General features: G+C 33.5%; 2 long non-coding RNA genes across 3 annotated transcripts; one reads left to right on the forward strand and one right to left on the reverse strand.

Annotated features, from left to right (window-relative positions):
- The first annotated feature begins 6703 nt into the window (after positions 1 to 6703).
- On the forward strand, positions 6704 to 9353 carry LOC138128376 (uncharacterized). Its single transcript, XR_011158631.1, has 2 exons — positions 6704 to 7101; positions 7162 to 9353. It is a non-coding gene; the product is annotated as an uncharacterized lncRNA (long non-coding RNA).
- Positions 8095 to 9972, reverse strand: LOC138128375 (uncharacterized). Of its 2 annotated transcripts, none has more exons than XR_011158629.1 (3): positions 9706 to 9972; positions 9067 to 9347; positions 8095 to 8976 (listed from the first exon to the last, which is right to left on the reverse strand). It is a non-coding gene; the product is annotated as an uncharacterized lncRNA (long non-coding RNA). The 2 variants fall into 2 exon arrangements; XR_011158630.1 differs by having other exon boundaries at positions 9031 to 9347.
- Positions 9973 to 13742: the final 3770 nt, after the last annotated feature.

Consider the following 13742-nt stretch of genomic DNA (forward strand, 5'->3'; position numbering starts at 1 on the left):
GTTGTGCAGTGCCGACTCAAGGAAGGACAAACATCAGGTAAATTAACAACCCCAGGCTTAGAGTACTTAGAGTAAAGGAATTATTTATGTTAGCTGTATGACACTTTTCTCTCCTATTGTAAAATGACCTACAATTTAAATCAAAATTGACTATTTTTCGAAGATCACTTTACTTCTGCGTACCTACTCTGAATATATTTGAGGCTTAGCCATGTGAGGGTGTGGTGAATAGGCGTTATTATTATAGCGACCTTAATTAGTCATTTGAAAAATACCGAGAATGTTGTTTTCAATGTCACTTCTTGTAGATTCATCACATACATACACAAAGTTTGAATGCAATAAAATTAATATTCGTCTTGATTTGATTGATCTGATTAGTTGAGGATTGAAGAAGTTGAAAGGCTTGATCAAGGCATTCCCCATCGATAGACGCTGTTGGTTTTTTGCTTTTTCTGTTCTTTAGCAGGGTTTGGTTGGTTGCTTCTTTAATTTTGAGATGTCTCCATGCTTCGAGATTGAGATTTTGCATTTTGAAGTACTTTCTTTCATGGGTTCAGCTTCGTCTGGGAAATCGACTGTTTTGTCTTCATGTAGCCGCATCTGAAAATCAAAATTAAATGCTATCCTTAATGTGATGCCCTCTTGCCAAATAGTACTAGAAATTCTTTTGAAAATTCAAATCAAGCTTTTAAATACATTGCAAAAATGTTCCTGTTTCATTACAGATTCAGAAAACAGAGGAAGAGTGGCTAAGCGTGAGCAAAAATTCTAAAACTACGAGGAACTTGGGGCAATTGATGGCAAGCACGTAGTGCTACAATGCCCTATAAACAGTGGCAGCGAATATATCAATTAGGTAGGTACAATGGATTTTTCACCATAGTCCTTTTTGCTCTTGTAGATGCCAACTACAATTTTATGGTTTTGGATGTAGAGTGCCAAGGCCGAATATACGACCATGGAGTATCCACTAGTACCGACTTATGCAAAGAATTGGAAAACGAATTTCTAAACTTTTTTCACTCAACTCCTCTAAATGAAAGACAAAGAACACAAGAATTGCCATACTTTATTCTTGGAGATGAAGCGTTTGCGATGTTTGATGAAAGTGTATTCGGGTTATACTATGCAAAAGTTTCACAATAAAGAATTTACAACTACTCGTACGTACAGGGTGTGTAATGTCGTTGAAAACTTTTCGGCATATCTTCAGGTGTTGTCCAATTTACACCGCTTCACTTTCCCACCACCTCGTGAAAGCCCCGCCGGGCATCGCACCAGCCAGGGAGGAGGCGAGCCCCGTTTCCTGCAGAGTTCCGCCAGGCTGCCGCAACACCCGCCAAAAGTCTTGTACGGTCTCGCTCAGACCACTTCTCGGCCCCGCTGAACCACCGGCATCGAGCGAGGAGCGACCAGTACAACCACTTGTAGTTGTAGCACCCTGCGAGGTGCAGAAGTTTGGCAAGCCCACTGTAGCAGCTGAAATAAATGTTGTTTTGTCCCCGAATTTCTGTGTCTCTCTCTCCTGTCCCGCTCCCCGATCCGGACAACCGTAGTTTGTTTGTGGCCGGCCCCTTTGGGTCGTAATAGTACCTATATATGTGAATGTGAAGCAGTGACAACTCCCAGACTTATAGCATAGTTAGATCACTCTAGGTAGTTCAATTCATTCTAAAAAAGTATTGTGCTGTATGTGTATGTTTCATTAAAATTTGTATATATGTACGTCATTTAAGATTCCAACCGGCGACGTCATTATGCAAACCAAATTTCCAGGTAAAACTAATGAATTGTTTATATACAGTATGAGTCAGCTAAAGCAGGTCGGTCGTATAAAACAGAAACTAAAGAATAATTTAGTTGTTTATTTAACGAGTTTGAGTGTAAATTGGGCCTTTTTGGCTAGTTTCACTCGCGTTTTAAACTAATCCACTCATGCCAAAAAGGTTCAATTTACACACGAACGAGTTGAATCAAGGCGATCTTCATTTACCAGGCCATGACACTGACCAAAGACAGTGTGCTATGGAATGGCCTACCACAGTCTGGCAACATTGCTTCACCAACATTTAGTGAAAAAATTCGAAATCCACTAAAGCTGTCATTGTATTTGCATTTGTCAAATATGAGTGAACTAATTTTACGACAGTTCAAAAATGCGTTATTGCATTCTAATATACATATACTCGTAGTTTAAAACCACCTTGGGGACAGAAAAATAACGGTGCTCATTACTGTTACTGATAAGATAATATTTCAGATGCTCTGCGGTGTTCCGGGCTATTGAAGCTGCTTGGTTATAAACTAACGCGAGGTGGCGAGGTGGGCATTTCCAATTTAAATATAACAATTTTGTTCTCCCCATTGTCTAAATCCCACCCCATTTCTTGTAACTTGCTTCCCAGTTTCATTTCAATATTCGTTTTTAAAGCCAAAAGATTTCCCCCAGTGATTGTGTCGTCATTACTAATTTTGATTATTTCTTCCCAAAATGTAATTTCTTCGTAATTAGAAGTTATTGGGCACCTGGTTTGGCACAAGTCGCTTCATTTTGTCCCCATTGATATCTGTTCCCCTAAAATGTTTAGCACAAGCATGGCTACATTTGCGAATTCTTCACTCTTCGATTTTTAAAATCTCTTTCCAAATTGGCTTCATTTCCTCATTTGATGGAAACTTAAATACAGGTACCTACGTAATTTGAAGAAGAAGACGCATAATTTGAGTTGCAATTTGGTACGCAACACTTAAATGACATTTTTAATTCAATTTGATGAATTTGACCAAGGATTTGTCAAAATTTATTTTAAATGTCGAATTAGTTTCACAATTTTAGGAACATCGTAGGTCATGGAATGGCCTACCAGGGAATGTGGCAACACAGCCAGTGTCCTGGCCTGTAACTTGAGACCGCCTTGGTTGAATACAACGTGTTTTTGTTCGACGAGCCCCTTAAAGCCTCCCAATCACTTAAAATCTATAAAATTAGCTTGACGTTTCGTTTTGAAAAATTCGTTCACACACGAGAAAATTCTCAAATTCTGATAGTGTCGAACAAAAAAAAATTTTTGTGATAAATTTAATGTGTGGTACCCTCTCATTGTATGCATGTTTTCTTAAGATTCTGTGATAACCCTGTTAGGAGGCATTAATTAAAACAAGACGACAAACAATCTTTTTAAGTATTGGGCGATTCAAAATGATTGTGGCCAAGTATGGCAACTATGTACGAAAATTTATGTGGCAACTGTGTGGGTAGGGTAGAGGTGACATTTCTTTGACAGTTCATAGGCGTGCAATTTTGAAAGTTGTCAAATCAATGTGCAATGGAATTAAATAAATCAAATGCAGGCTTATGAAATGTCATACAAATATTAACTCTACCCCATTCACACAGTTGCCACATACATTTTTCGTACATAGTTGCCATACTTGGCCACAATCATTTTGAATCACCCAATATGTATTCAGTTGAAAAAGGATTAATAATGTTAGTGCATTTTTGTTGGTGAAAATTAAACAGATATGCAAAAAACAATTAAGTACTATTCTCAAGAATTTTTTTAGCAATGTTTTTTCTTCAAAAAAGAGTCAAGTATTGATTCTGTTGTCTGTTCTTTTCGTTTACGGCAGCTGTCAGTCGTTCTGACATTTTCATCGTTTGAGAGAGAAAAATTATGTACGATTGTATAATCACATTTATTTTTTATTTTATTTTTATAATAACGAATAACGGTATACCTAAAACTGTTGATATTTTAGAATTAACTAGTAAGTACTGAAACCTTCCGACTTCCTTGCTCGTTATTGATATAAGTAACTTTTCTACCTTTGGTATTTAGTGTATTGTTGGTTGTCACTTTCCTTCGGATGATATTTTTACGAAAACATACGAAACAAAAATAACGAGAAAAGAAATATTAATTGATCCTACGTTGTGTTTTCTTCATAGTTTAATTTAGTAAAGTTCTACGAGAACGAAACCTACAATAATCATTATCAAGATTGTCACAACAATCTGAAGTGCCTCTTAGTATACAGCGTGTCCCAGAGTTGCGAAAAAGCTCCATAACTTGTTTGCTATTAAAGATATCAACTTTTTCTTTTTTCTAGATGATAGCTACGCTTCTACTGCATATTCGGAAAATATTGCGGTATATATACAGAGTGTCCCAATATTATAAAAACACCAAAGTTATGTTTTTTTAAATGGACCCTACCCAGTTTGATTTCATTTTTGGATTCTATGTTAAATTGTTAATCAAAGCTATACAGGTCGTTTTTACTTATCTGCCATCGTTTTTGATCAGTGGCGCTTTTTTTACCAGAATTCCGAATTGCAGGGGTCCCTTCGAAAATTCGTACCTTCCAAATAGTTGCACATAAATTAAAATAATTGACGCTTTTGATTGCTGAATGTTTGCCGCATCTGTTAAGTGTTTACTCAATAACATGTTTAGTCGCATATGCCTACTGCGATTTTTTAAATATAACACCCCGCATTTATTATTACACTGGTCGAAAGCTTGTTTGACAAGCTTTCTAACGGTATAGGGTTTGTATGATCGAATGTGAAAATCTAGGGTGCTATCTTAAAATTGGTTGGTTTTTATTTATTTTTTATTATAATAATGTTACTTGCGTTATTAAATGATTGATTGTGAATAAAATAGTGTACAAGCCTCGGCGAAAGTCAATTCCTGTGTCTCGAGAACTAGTTCACCTCGAGGGCTAGCCTCTCGGTAAACTATTGTTCTCTCGACAGGAATGGAACACTTTCCTCCTCGGTATCTAATATACTATTAATGTCGTCTCAAGTTAAAAAATTCAGTCAGTGCGAATTAAGAACAAAAAAAAAACAGCACTTTTCAGTTGTTTCATTGCCAACAGCTCAGTCATTGTTGATCACGCTGTACTTTCTCTACGTTGAATTTAGTGATTTTTATGTCAACCAATCTCTCGCTTCACATACTATACCCTAAATAGTGACAGATTATTATTGGAGCTTACATTAGCCACATTTCTCAAGAAATGCAAGAAATTTTGCAAAATATTTTTGAAATCAAACAACTTAAAGTGGTACAGTTGGTTGCAAAAAACAGACGGGAACTGTCAGAATAAAATTGACACATTTTTTCATTTTTTCCACAGTGTGAAACCTTCTTACGAGAGATAGGTTACAAGCAGACAATTAATTGACAAATGGACAAAATCAAATTTACATTAGGAAAATTTTCGTTTCCCGTTTTTTTTGCAACCAACTGTAGGTAGTGTTTAGAAAACAACGGAACAACGGTAAACATTTTTTGTAGTATTCTCTGCAAATAAAAGTGTATTTCACTAAGTGGAAAATAGTTACTTCTGTTGAAAATAGAGAAAAATGATGTGTCTCGTTTTAGAAGTTACATTTTTATTCAAATAAGATTTACTGAGGAATCAATACCCTGTAGGTTCTGCAGCCAGTGAAACAAGTCGCCCCATAAGGTTGCCTATATTCTTATTTTGAAAATACTAAACCAGGGGTCGTTTGTACTTTGTAGCATACATAACCTTTATTAGTGTTATTGAATTGTTGTTCCGGCGTTCTACGGAATGTCATGCACGTGTTTGTGGTTTAAACAATTAATTCAGGTGCAAGGAGTGAGAAATCGTATTAAAATTAATGGTGTTGTGAAAAATCTTTGGAGACATCCAATTACGATAAGAATTAATATATGTAGTTTATTCGGTACTTTGCAATTTCGGTGCGAATCGCAGATAACTTCGAAGAATGCAGACAGATCGCGAAGATATCAGGTAAGTACTAATCCTTTATCAAGTATCTAGTTGAAGATGTGTTCAGCAAAATAGGTGTCATATTAGTCAAATGTTTTTTCCTTCCGCATGTTTCAACAGGTCACTCTTGACACACAGGAGTTCTTGATTGCAAAGTTTACACAAGCACTTCATATTATTTTGTTTTATTGGTTTGAGCCAATTTTTAAAGCTTATGTCTTTTAACCACTTTCTATTAAACATTTTTCCTTTGCTTTTATATTTTTTTTCTTTCGATTCTTCGAAATCGCTAGTGCTATCTTTGTCACTCATTTTCGTTCTTCGAACAACTTTCTCCAATCAAATCTAAATAACACTATGCAAGTCGAATTAAAATGAAAAGAAAGAGACTAGTGCTGGGACATCGAAGCAAAACATCGATGTTGGACATCGTCGGCAATCATCGATGGAAGCATCCATCGTATAACATCGATGTTTAAATAACATCGAAAGATTTAAAGTGCCTGAGAATGAGTGTCACTTTATTAAATTCATTATAAAGTATTTTTATAGATACTTAGCATTTACCTATTTTGTTTGGCAAAATAATTGATTAGTGATTACATAGGTTTAGAATTTAGTTGTTTCTTGTGTCCGATGTTTTACCATAAAGAAAAACTGAGGAGTTCACAAAAAAAGTTCCTATAATGATATTAAAAAACATATATTGTTTAATTAAATTGTCAATTACAAAGTAAAACCAAATAAGAACGCTGAGATTAACCCACGAAATACGAATACAAATAAAAAAATAAAGATTTATGTTGCAAAAAATTATAAGTCTCAGAACTTTTTATCTATGGACTGTAAAAAAAGTAACTGGCAAAGTCGTTTTCCCTGTAAATTGTTTCGTTTTTTCGTTATCGTCTCGCCTGCCTTTGAAAACAGGGGTGCGTTCATGAAATTCACTCGAGTAACTCTGGAGTAACCCAAGGCGTTTATGACAACATCTGCGTTAACCCAAATATCCGGATAGGGCGTTCATAAGGACACCTAGGTTTTGCACCCAGTTAACACTTTTAACCCACCTCTAGCGATGGGTAAAATTAACACCACATGCGCACGGTGGATGTTGTGTTGGTCAACCGCGTGGTCATTTCATTTTGTTACCGCCAATATTTTTGAATGAGGTTAAGTTGTTGTTTTTATTTGCAAAACGATTTAGCTATTTAAAATATTATATTGAAATGGCTACTTCAATACCTAAATATTCCTTAGTTAAGGATACTGAAGGGAACAATATGAAAAATGAAAATGGGTTGTCATTAATGTATGATGAAACAAGTTAATTATTTTAGACCTATCTACCTAATTGAACAATAAATAGAAATAATTAAATTTTAGATAATTGTTTGGTGTATGTAGAGGATGAAGACATAAGTCAACCTGTGGAATCCGAAGCTGCAATTCTTAGTGATAAAACTTCAAATGATGAAAGTTCAAAGTGTGCAAGTACAAGTTACCAAACGGATCTTCCTGATATAAATAACAGATGGGAACATAAGGCAATTCTCATGTTAATTGATCAATATAAATCGTCGCTATCATTATTTACGTCGACAAGTGTGAGAAATGATGTAGTTTGGAAATCCATTTCAGCAAAATTACATGAAAATGGTTTTAAATATAATAGAACTCAGTGCGAAAATAAATTTAAAAATTTGAAAAGACAATACCAAAAAAAAATTGATAGTATGAGAAACACAGGTGCTGCTTCAGTAAAATTTGAGTATTTCAGTCAATTTGATGAAATCTTTGGGAAAAAGCCAAATGTCAATCCAATTGCAATAGCTTCATCTTCTAGAAGACAGACAGACATGGAGACCAAATTAATAGAAGATGCATTAGAAGAAAATACATCAGATTCAAACAACAGTAATATTAAAGATGTGCAAGATAAAATAAAGAAGAGGAAATCTAAAGCCGAGAAATTCTTGGAACATATTCAAAACACTGAAAAGGAAAAAGAACAGAGCAAACGATTTCGTCATGAGCAGTTGATGGAAATTCAAAGAGAAGCCATACAAGTATTTGCCCAGAAAATGGATAAATTAATTGATAAATTGTAAAAATCAAGGTTGATTTTTCTTATTAAGTAGATATTGAGGAAAGTTTGTTAATTTTTTTTTTATCAAAGTTTTTATTTTGTTTCATAAGATTGTTTATTTTTTTATTATTAGCTTGTTTTTGTTTTTTATTATTATTGATAAAATTGTAAATTCAATTTTTTTTCTTCTTTTTATTGAAAAGGTTTGTTTTTGAATGTATGCGCAATAATTATGAAAATTATGTTTATTGAGAAATAATTTCATTGATTAACAATATCCACTATCCACTTCTTACATAACTTTTTACTATTAACGATGATTCCATAGAAAATCTACCAGAGAATCCCTAATATGTCGCCCATGTGGCTCCATAGCTGCATTATCAGCATTTTGATCATCATTATCTAATTCTCGACCTTCGTTTATATATTGGTCAATTAAGTCATCATTGTGTAGCAGGCAAATGTTGTGCAATACACATGCAGCTAGAATTGTTTCCGGAATTAAATCAGTCCGATTCATATCAATGTATTTCAGTCTTCGAAACCGTCCTTTCAATAATGAAAATGCTCTTTCAATGACTTGTCTTCCTTTAGATACTGCAGAATTATAATAAATCTGCCTTGCAGTTAGGTTGCCTCGGTTGATGTAAGGTGTCATGAGCCATGGTAGTACAGGATATGCTTTGTCTCCCAAAATATACTCATTATGTGGAAAAAATCTTTGTGGGTGATTTTGAACACCTTCATAAATGTGAGAATTTCTGAAAATGCGATTATCACTAACTGAACTGGGATATCCCACAAAGCAATCTGTAAATTGTAAACAGGGATCACAAACAGCTTGCAATGTCATTCCATAAAAACACTTTCTGTTTATATAGGATTCAGGATTTTCTTTTGGAGCTTTAATAGCAATGTAAGTTCCATCTATGGCTCCTATAGCATGTGGGAGTCTGCATAAGTTTTGAAATTTGCGTTTTAATCCCTCTATCTCATTTTCTTGAGGCCATTTTATCAAATTTGGTGCAATTCGGCATAAACCTTTAATTATTCTGACAAAACATACAGATAGTGTAGACTTGGCCAAGTCAAATCTTTCCCCAATAGATCTAAAAATTAATAACGTTCATTACATTACTTTATCCATTTATTACATGCATTACTTTCAGATGATAATTTTGTATTAAACTTGTATCTACCTATATGAATCAGGTGTGGCTAAAAGCCAAATTACTGCAAGCAGTTGTTTTTCAGGTGAAACGTTTGGAGGACCAGAAGTATGTCTTATTAAAATAGGATTCATTATCGACAAAAGATGTTCGAACGTTTCGTAAGTCATTCTAAAATGACTTTGAAATTCGGTCGAATTATAATGGGCAACAACATTTTCCACATATACAGTAATACGAATGGGTTTTTCTCCTTTCTGCAATATTAATAGCAAACCATTGTTGACCACGTCACTTTCCTCGTCATCTGACTAAAATATTAGTTTATTTAACGAGTTCGTGTGTAAATTGGGCTCTTTATGGCTGACTGGGCTAGTTTAAACGCGAGTGAAACGAGCGTTTTAAAAGCCCACGAATGCCATAAAGAGCCCAATTTACACACGAACGAGTTGAATACAATGTTTTTTTGTTCGACGAGCCCCTTAAAGGCTTCAAATCGCTTAAAATCTTTAAAATTAACTTGACATTTCGTTTTGACAAGTTGTGACATTTATCAAAATCCGTTCACACAGGAGAAAATTCTCAAATTCTGACAGTGTCGAACAAAAAAACACGTTTATGTCTAAATTATGTCTATTTTTTAATACATATTTAATTATAGGTACAAACCTCTTGGTGATTTAAAAAATTCTTAGCAAATGATAATATGTTCATTGCAATTACTTTTTTAATCTTATTACGGTTACTATTATTATTCATGTTTTTTTTTCAACTTTTAACCTCTAAATGCCGATAAATGGCAGGTTGTGTGACAGCTCTGAATTTTTAGGTTTTTACTCGGGAGCGTTCATTGAATATGTCGACCAGTAAACTACTCGACGCCATACTAACACAACTCGTACTCTACTCGGGTAGTGTTTCATAAACGCACCCCAGACGTTCGCTTGGTACTGAACTAGCTATACAATAGACAACCACTTTCTTGCAATAGGTGCCAAGTCACTATACCGGGTGATTCAGATTGGTATTCGCGCCCCTATATCTTTTTTATTTTAAGAAAAAAGTATGGCAAACCATATAAAGTCCATTCACGTTGGATTTTCCTAGTCAAGGTCAAATAATTCAATATTGTCGCGGTGTGATTTTTAGTTCAAAAATGCTTTAGCTGTGTATGTCACCAATACGGGCTGATAAAGTAACCAAGTCATTCGTAGACTGTAGAGGTTATGTTATTCGCTGTCAGCAAAGAAACAGTCATTTTTCAAATATTGTTATTAAACTTTCTAGAGGATAACAATAGGTAATAATACATCCATTTTGTTATCACTTGCACTAAAAATAGTGTCAGTTGTTAATCGGTATGATAGGATTAGGAACATACAATAGGTAGGTACCTAACTCATACCTATTGGTGTTGTATTTTTCTGCTTGCGTTGTTGATTAAGTGAAAAAACCCTTAAGGGTGACCGATACCAGCGTTGACTAGAGTGTATTTCATTAATTGCAAAGAACTCAGTTAATACGCAATCATTCGTCAAGTATCATACATCAAATTAAAGGTTTTTTAATTCTCCAGACCGCAGCGTTATACTTTTTTTTATAAGAGAAAAAGATTGTCTGATGATATGATAAAAACCTAATGTGCGCGGCTTTAATTCGATTTTTTATTACCTAAATTTCAATATTATGCTTCCAGATTTTGTAGAATGAATCTAAATAAGTTTACTGAGTCCGCTGCGTTATGAAATTGTGGATGAAACATTTGTTTTTTTTTATATTGAGCTTAATGTAAAAGTTAAATTTTTCGTCTTCCAGGCGAACATTTCGTTAGAATATTTTGTAATTCTATACAATATATTTACCTTTACCTACTACATTAAATAATAATTAAAAAAAACAGAAGTTGTGGAAGTTATTCATTTATAAATTTGCGAATAAAAACGGTTTTAGTTCATCGCTTTTGCCACCAGAGGCAGTAGAGGCACATCTTTTCTCCGATTTCAAAACTACCTACCTGTTTAGGAACGGGACAAATCCGGGGGTTAGTTTGGGCCGCCGATCAGTTTTCAACCAGGAAATTTTATGACTACAGATAATACCCTGTCACGGTATTATTCGAATTTCTTCAGAAATTCTAATATAAACTATGACCGTACAGAGCGAATTAATTTTTGCTTTTTTTTATGAAAATTAATTTTTGGAATTAAATATTAGGTTTTTTTAAAAATATGTACGTATAAAAATAATGAATAAATTGTTGTCTAATTTAGTCCGCACATTATTACGTCAACGTCATTAACATTATATAATATATATACCGGGTGTATTATGAAAAATCTTTGGTGCTGTAGCTTCCTTATTTTTCAGACGATTTTAATAATTGATGTGTCAAGCAAAATCGTTTTAAATGGGCTACAATTTGAATTGATCCAATATTTGTTCTTGAGTTCTGTTTTTGACAAATGATAGTCAACTTTTTTTTTCAAATTGCACTATTAACTTTTTTTGCTCAGTTTTATAGAGATTTTTATTTAGAATATGAAAATGTAAACAACATGTTCATGCATAGAATCAAAAAGAAGAAATTAAAAAATAACGTTTTTTTTTTAATCAAGCTGTCACATTAAACAGTAATAAAAGTGCATTCTAGACAATGTCTATTTGACTCCGTCGATAACAGAAATGATTTAGTAACAAGAATCGTAGCAGTATGTGAACAAATACCACCAGAATTTTTATTAAACGCCGCAATAGGCGTCAGTGGAAGCTGTCGAATGTACCTTAGAGAGAATGGAGGTAATTTCGAACATTTGCTATAGTAAAGTTATGGTTACTTGATTTTTGGAAATTCAATTTTTTTTAATTAAAAACAAATTTTTGATTTTTTATTTTAATGTTTGTGTTTCAGAAGATAAACATCTATCAGAATAAAAATAAAAAAATATACAGTGCAACTTAAAAAAACAAAGTTAGCTGCGGTCTGTCAAAAAATATAATGTCAAAAAAAAATTATAGCATGTCGAGCTATAGTGTTTCTAAAACGAATTTTGTTTGATGTATCATTTATTAAAATCGGATAAAAAATAAGGAAGTTATAGCACCAAAGGTTTTTCATAATACACCCGGTATAACAAATTAAGTACAGAAATATTGATTTATAAATTAAAGTATGATCGTATGAAAAGTTTTGTGCGTTGTGGAGTATGCAGGTAGGTATATGTATAAATCACAAAAAGAAATCGCGAATTGGTAATTATCTACTCCTTCGCGAGACCAGTAGTTCCATTGCAAAATAGGTGGTTTTTTGGTGGTCATTTGAATGTCCCAATGACGTTCTTTTTCGCACTAATGCGTTTAACTGTCACTTTTTCGCATCAGTGCCAAAAAGAGTGAGAAGTATAAAATTACAAGAAAAGCTTTCTTTTCTTTTACTAAAGCAATCAAAGTATTGAATTGATCTCATCAGTTCATCATGTAAAAGAAACTTTTAAAAAACGCAAGCCATTGCTCAAATCGTTGATAACTGGCTGCGACTTCGCAGGTAATAAACTGGATATACATATAGCAGCTATACCGCAGATCAAAATCACTCATTTGGCAAGAAAATCGCTACAAAATTGTAACAATAAATATCACTTTTGTAATAAATGAATTGGAGTAGATAGAGAGTGATAGAATGATAGGAGTCATAAATTAGTGAATTAAAAAAATTAAAACCTGTATTTCTTTTTTCTTGTTTTTTGCCTAATACTTTACGGAATTAGAAAAAATCTTGTATGTAATTCGTTGCAAAAACATGTCTTTTTCGCATACGACGTCTAATGTGTCTAATGCGAAAAAGACATTTATTTATGGGCGTGAATTTTGGGACTTCATATTATTGGACCATTTTAATCTATTATAATATTAATAATTTTATTATTCGACAATTTTCCAGAAGAAAATTATGTCTTACATTTTTAGACAAAATAAGAAATGTATTTATTGTTTGTCTGATAAACCAGATTAAACCATAAAACTCCGAGAACCTTTCGGTAAGGGCATGGAAACGGTCAGAGCCTCAGGGCTTATTATTTCAGGTAAAAATTCAGTTTGGTTTCCATACTTATCTATATACTCTACTGTGTATTAGTGGCTGCGTTATAAAGGTGGCAAAACTGAAACACTTCGCCAGTATCGGTCACCCTTAATGACTACATTTAGTTCTGCGACTAACATGATGAGTGATGAGGAACCAGAATAAGTTAGGTATAGAAAATGAACCCAATAGGAAATTGTGTGAAGTTTCTTTCATTGGAAGCGATGGATTTCTAATTTAAGTTTTTTCGATGTACATATTACCTTTAAAATAACGTTGTATTGTTAAAACTGCTCAATAAAGGTCGTAAATAGATTATAATCATGTTAATACATACATACAATACATTAAATATTAAAGGATTCTAACTAATTAATTTTCGAACTGAAGCTATTTTTTCTTGAGTCCGTATTAGCTTGCGGGTTTCGTCACATTACCTCAGTTGTGGAAGGTTAACGCAATTTTAAAATTAACCTTTTTTCTTTTCGCCATGGTAAAATCATCCAGGAATAGAATTTCATTAAAAAATCTGTGACTTTACACGTCAAACTAACATTCAAAATTAAAGACGTCAAATCGCTCTATCACGAATAAAACACCATAATGTAAAAATTACTAGGAAAGGAGG

Source organism: Tenebrio molitor, chromosome 4, assembly GCF_963966145.1.
Source record: "Tenebrio molitor chromosome 4, icTenMoli1.1, whole genome shotgun sequence".
Lineage (NCBI taxonomy): Eukaryota > Metazoa > Arthropoda > Insecta > Coleoptera > Tenebrionidae > Tenebrio > Tenebrio molitor.